The sequence below is a fragment of the Nicotiana tomentosiformis genome, chromosome 5 (assembly GCF_000390325.3).
Source record: "Nicotiana tomentosiformis chromosome 5, ASM39032v3, whole genome shotgun sequence".
NCBI lineage: Eukaryota > Viridiplantae > Streptophyta > Magnoliopsida > Solanales > Solanaceae > Nicotiana > Nicotiana tomentosiformis.
Window position 1 is genome coordinate 72,858,102 of NC_090816.1, and position 5,734 is coordinate 72,863,835.

General features: G+C 34.5%; 1 long non-coding RNA gene across 1 annotated transcript; it reads left to right on the forward strand.

The window, feature by feature from the left end:
• The first annotated feature begins 1,485 nt into the window (after positions 1–1,485).
• LOC138891804 (uncharacterized) lies at positions 1,486–5,051 on the forward strand. The gene is made up of 2 exons (XR_011408131.1): positions 1,486–1,648; positions 4,760–5,051. It is a non-coding gene; the product is annotated as an uncharacterized lncRNA (long non-coding RNA).
• Positions 5,052–5,734: the final 683 nt, after the last annotated feature.

The following is a 5,734-nucleotide window of genomic DNA, read 5'->3' on the forward strand; positions in this document are numbered from 1 at the left end:
ATTTCATGTTTTCATGTTTTTATGTTATTATTATTATTATTATTATTATTATTATTATTATTATTATTATTATTATTATTATTATTATTATTATTATTATTATTATTATTATTATTATTATTATTATTATTATTATTATTATTATTATTATTGCATACATGTTATTGTAAGTGGCTCGCCTTAGCCTCGTCACTACTTAATCGAGGTTAGGCTCGACACTTACATAGTACATGTGGTCGGTTGTATTCATACTACACTCTGTACTTCATGTGCAGATATCGGAGTTGGTCCCAGCAGAGCTTAGTGACATTTCCCGAATCTAGCTACCTGTGGAGACTTGAGGTATAACTGCACGAGGTCCGCAGCCCTGAAGTCCCCTTCTATGTTATCATTGCCGTTTATTTTGATTCAAACAATTATATTTTATTTAGACTATTATCTGTAGTATTCTAGATGCTCATGTATTCGTGACTCCAGTTTCTTGGATTGTATTTGGATTACGTCGTTTATTAGTTTATCACCTTATTTCAGATTACTCCGTTTTATTGTTATCATTTGATTTGGATTGTTAAAATGGTTAATAAATATAGCTAATGTTGGCTTGCCTAGCAGTGAAATGTTAGGCACCATCACGATCCCGAGGGTGAAAATTCCGGGTCGTGACAATAATATTCTAGTGTTATATTATTATACAAATAATTATGAGTAAAGGCTTTGATGAATTTATTAGTCAATTATTATTAAGTACAATCAGAAATTAATTTTTCTCTCTATATTATTTTTAAAATAATATTTGAATAATAATTTTAATTGTAATTAAAAATGACCTATATGAATTTTTTTTATATTTCTAAAATTTTAATGAGTTTCTTAGAATTCCTTAATTTAAAATTTTTTCATCACAATACAAAAAAAAATCAATACAGACTACCCTCCTTTTTAATATCATTAAAATATAGATCCTTACCATTATACAAACTACCTTATTTTTAATATAATATAGATATATGAAATATAGTTTTGGGATAACTTTAAATTATTCAGATATTTTTAATTTTTCCTTTCAAGATTATAAATCAATGCTAGGAGTTTTGGCTCCAATTGTATACATGTAAAATGCAATTAATTTTATTATAGTAAATTAATGTTACTCAATTGTTATTTGATTCTTTTGAAGTATTTAAACTTAATTGAGTGAAAATCTAATTATATTAAATACACATGCAAATAGATTCAACAAAATACACCCCTCCTTTTTCTTGATGATCCAAACTTACCATTTGAAAATCTCATTGATTAGTTTAAAAACAATATATTTTATATCAATTTTTTAATTTAGATTCTCACTAGATTTTCTTAATTCTTATTAGATTTTGTCCTAAAAATACCAAATGCCTTTTTTTTTTAATGCACCACTTGCCTTAACCATAATGCATATATATTAAAAATTATAAGCAATGTCAACATATTTTAGATCCAAAATTTTGTAGGAAGTTTCGTGAAAGAAACTGAAAGATATGTAGACTTTGTATTTGATTGACTCTCTCTCTCTCCGCTGAAAGATATACATGGAGACTTTGCATTTGATTGACTGGATTCCCCAACTGCTGCATCAATAACCTTCATTGAAGAATGAAGGAGTCATAAGGTAGGTGTCCCTTTTGTATCATATTGATTACCTCGGTTCAGCCAGAGTTAATCTCTAGCGGCATAATGTTATTTTTCTTAGCCAATCCAGCCCTTGTAAAATGGTAAGAAGTTTTGCCAAATTGCTAGTTGCGTGTAGGAGTCCCTTCATATAACCAAGAACCCTGTCTCACATGTTGTTTCTTATCACTCCTCCAATTCCCTCAATTCCTGGGTTACCAATAATAGACCATATGTGTTCAATTTGTAGGAACCTCTATCAGGGGTTCCCACTCCACATAAATGCTTGCCAACTGCTTGTATGATTGTTGTCGACTAGCAATTAAGTGAAATGCAGTGGCTCTGCCTATAGTGTTCCTAACATAAATGGATCCTTTTTCTTATTAAATAAGTTACTGTTTATGGTAGTCCAAATGTTCCAGAAACTGAAGGAAAGAATGTCATCCCACATAAGAATGTTATTAAACTTATGAATCTTGATTTTGGTCCACGTGTTGAACTATGGAGGTTGATCAAAGATGAGATTTGTAGGTTAGGGACATCGTTACATTCTTGAGAGAGAGAGTGCCAGAAGGATTATGCATTTAAGCAGTTGAAAAAAAAAGTGAGATTAATTTGCTTGGGTGATTAACAATGTGCATTGGGGGCTGAATATTGATACTAATGGAGTGCAGGTATTGGCCTGTGGGTAGCCTACCATGAACTAATAGCCAAAGAAAGAATATGATTTTGTTTGCTGCCTGGACTCCCCACACCCAATTGAAGTTAATGGGGGCATCACTGGATGCACTTCTGGACTGGGCATCAAGGAACATATAGGAAAATATAGGAATGCCATTGCTTGTAAGGCCCTAAATAAACTTATCTTCCTTTGAGATATGGGGGTGGATAGGAATAAATTTTATATAGAAAAAAATATGGTTTGGGATGGTGAAGGACGGCGTGGAAATATAACAATTCGATAGGTGGATTTGAGTTTTAGCGTTCCATTCGGTAGTTCGAGACTTTGAGTAACTTTGTATTTGACTTGCGTATATTGTCGGTTTTGGTTTTCGAGTGGTTCAGGATTGATTTGAAGAATGACTATCGATTTGAAAGCTTTAAGTTTGAATAGTTGACCAAGGTTTGACTTTTGGGAAAACGCACGAACGCAATTTCCCACCTTAGGATGTCGTGATGGCACCTAGTCTCTAAAACTAGATAAACCTAACATGCATAAGGAAATAGCAGTAATATTAATAAATCCTCAAGTTTTAACCATTACACTATCATAATAAATCTCAACAGCACAGCTGACAAATAAGTCCCAAAATCTGGTGGAACTGAGTCATAAGCTCTACAGAATAATCTAAAACGTCTACTACAACACTGTCTGATAAAGGAAATAAAAGTAATGAGAAGATAACGGAAGTTGACTCTGAGGCCTGCGGACGTCAGCCAGGTATACCTTGAAGTCTCTTGAAAGCAGCTAACCAATCAATCTCTAACGTCCAGCACGGGGAGACTATTACATCCCACATTTTCGGACATTAAAGTTTCGTTGTATGTTAATCAACGTAAGCACGGGAATGAGATTATTTTGAGATTATAAGCATTTTGCTATTTAGAACAAGTGATGAGTAAATTCGTGAAGATGAGAGGCTAAGCAAATCGAAGAAAATAAATTTCGTCAAAGTTGGATATCTTGGGATAAAATACGGTCTAAGCTATAATACCCAGTATTTATGGGCTTGTGCCATACAAGGTACCACATGACCGTGATAGTAGGGTACATAAAGTGTGTTAAAAGTGAGTAGTATTTTAAGTAATTTGAGATAATTCTTAATTATGTGGATAATTGATTAATTATTAGTTTAATGGGAGATTAGCAAGATAATTAAGAATTTGTGGATAAGCCTAAAAGGCCCCCCCAACGTGGCAGCAAGTTTTGGCCAAATTAATGACTCTTAAGTCATGTAATTTGGTGGCACAATTAGAGGACTTGTGGCCAAAGTCATCAAAGTGTGGGGCCCACACCCACTAATACAAAAGACTACTTGAATTCACAAAAAAAGATACTTACATCCTCTAAAGTGACGGATGAACTTCAGCAAAGAAAAGTTATACAAGATTAGGATCAAATGCAAAATAGAGATATATCTATCTTCATAGAAACGCAAATAGCTTCAGCAAGAGATTCATACGAGACTTCCTAGCATAATAGTAACAAGATTTTGCGATTCTAAAGGAGTACGGTGCAATCTTTCTCAAGAATATCATACGGATTTTTTCCCTACTTCGATCCGTCGTTACGGGTTTTATCACATATTATGTATGTTAGAGTAATTGTCAAGAGAATCGGCTCAGGTATGTTAAGGCTATCCCTTCTTTCCTTTTGGCATGGTCCAAATGATACAAATGAAGCGAGCAAAATATGCAACTTTCATAAATGACGCTATTCATAGAAATACTAGGGGTGTCTATATTCTTGATTCCCCATGTGTCTTATTATTCTATCATATGTTCATGGGTCTCAGAAAATACGTAAGTTGATAAAGTTTATTTCATGATATTAATGAGAGGCATAATGGTCTTATGACGTACCGATAGATTTTATTGACATACTTCTCATGCATTGCATTCATTTATACATGTACATTGACCCATGACTAGATGGCGTTATATACGCGTATATATATATATATATATATATATATATATATATATATATATATATATATATATATATATATATGTATATGGGGTATGAGAAAAGGTTATGACGTTATATACGTACCGTCACCTGATCAACTGGTATACGTTGATGATTTGCCCACAGTGGCCGAGATGATATGATGGGATGCCCACAGTGGCCGAGATCATATGATGGGATGCCCTCAGAGGCTTGATGATGTTATGAACGCATATACCTAAGAATGGTATGACATTTATACGCATATGCTTGACATTATAAATATTAATGATTTACAGAGTTATTTAGACATACATGTCGAGTCTTTTACTCCATGTTTCTCTCATGTCTATTGTTTACTGATTTTCATTCCTTACATACTCAGTACATTGTTTGTACTAACGTCCCTTTGCCGGGGGACGCTGCGTTTCATGCCCGCAGGTTCCGACAGACAGGTTGGGAGTCCTCCAAGTAGGTTATCAGCTCAGCGGAAGGTGTTGGTGCGCTCCATTTGCTCCGGAGTTGCTTATGTGGTCAGTATAATTAGGACATGTATTGATTAGTATGGCGGGACCCTGTCCCGACCTTTATGATATTTATGTACTCTTAGAGGCTTGTAGACATATGTTGTGTACGTGAGAGATTGTACGGCCTTGCCGGCCTATGTTCAGTGTAATTCTGGTCTTATAAGCCAGTATATCATATATATAAGTTTGTATTCCCTCATGCTTTACTCCGGTTCATTTACCTATGATAGAATGATACGAAAGATACGTTATGTTGGTACTCGATTGAGTAAGGTACCGGGTGCCCGTCACGACCCATCAGTTTAGGTCGTGACAAAAGTGATATCAGAGCAGTTCTGTCCTAGGGAGTCTACAAGCCGTGTCTAGTAGAGTCTTGTTTATGGGTGTGTTGTGCACCACACTTATAAGCAGGAGGCTACAGGGCATTTAGGACTGTCACTCTTTATTCTTACTCTAGATCGTGTGGTAGAGCTTATTTGTAAGAACTCAATTTCCTAAATTCTATCTTATTCATAATATGATGATGCCTACATCTAGAAAGACAGTTGGTAAGAGATATAGCTGTGGAAGAGTTGAGTCAGAGGAACTCAATTTTTGCATCATGCTTATGATGGATAAATATGAGGTATTAAACAGATCATGTGTGTACTAAGATGTGTAAGCTTCTTGATAAGGATCCCTAAGGCAAGAATGTCTATTCACTCTTACGGTAAAAAAGAATAAGAGAATCGGAAGGTAGACACAAGTTTCATCAAGTAAAGGAAGCAAGATGAAAAAGGGTACGAGCTACCCAGCTAATGAAGATTATCGCAGAGGAATATAAGCATTTTGAGTTACCTTCAACAGTAATAGAGATATATACAATTGATCACACCCATTTCAGTTATGC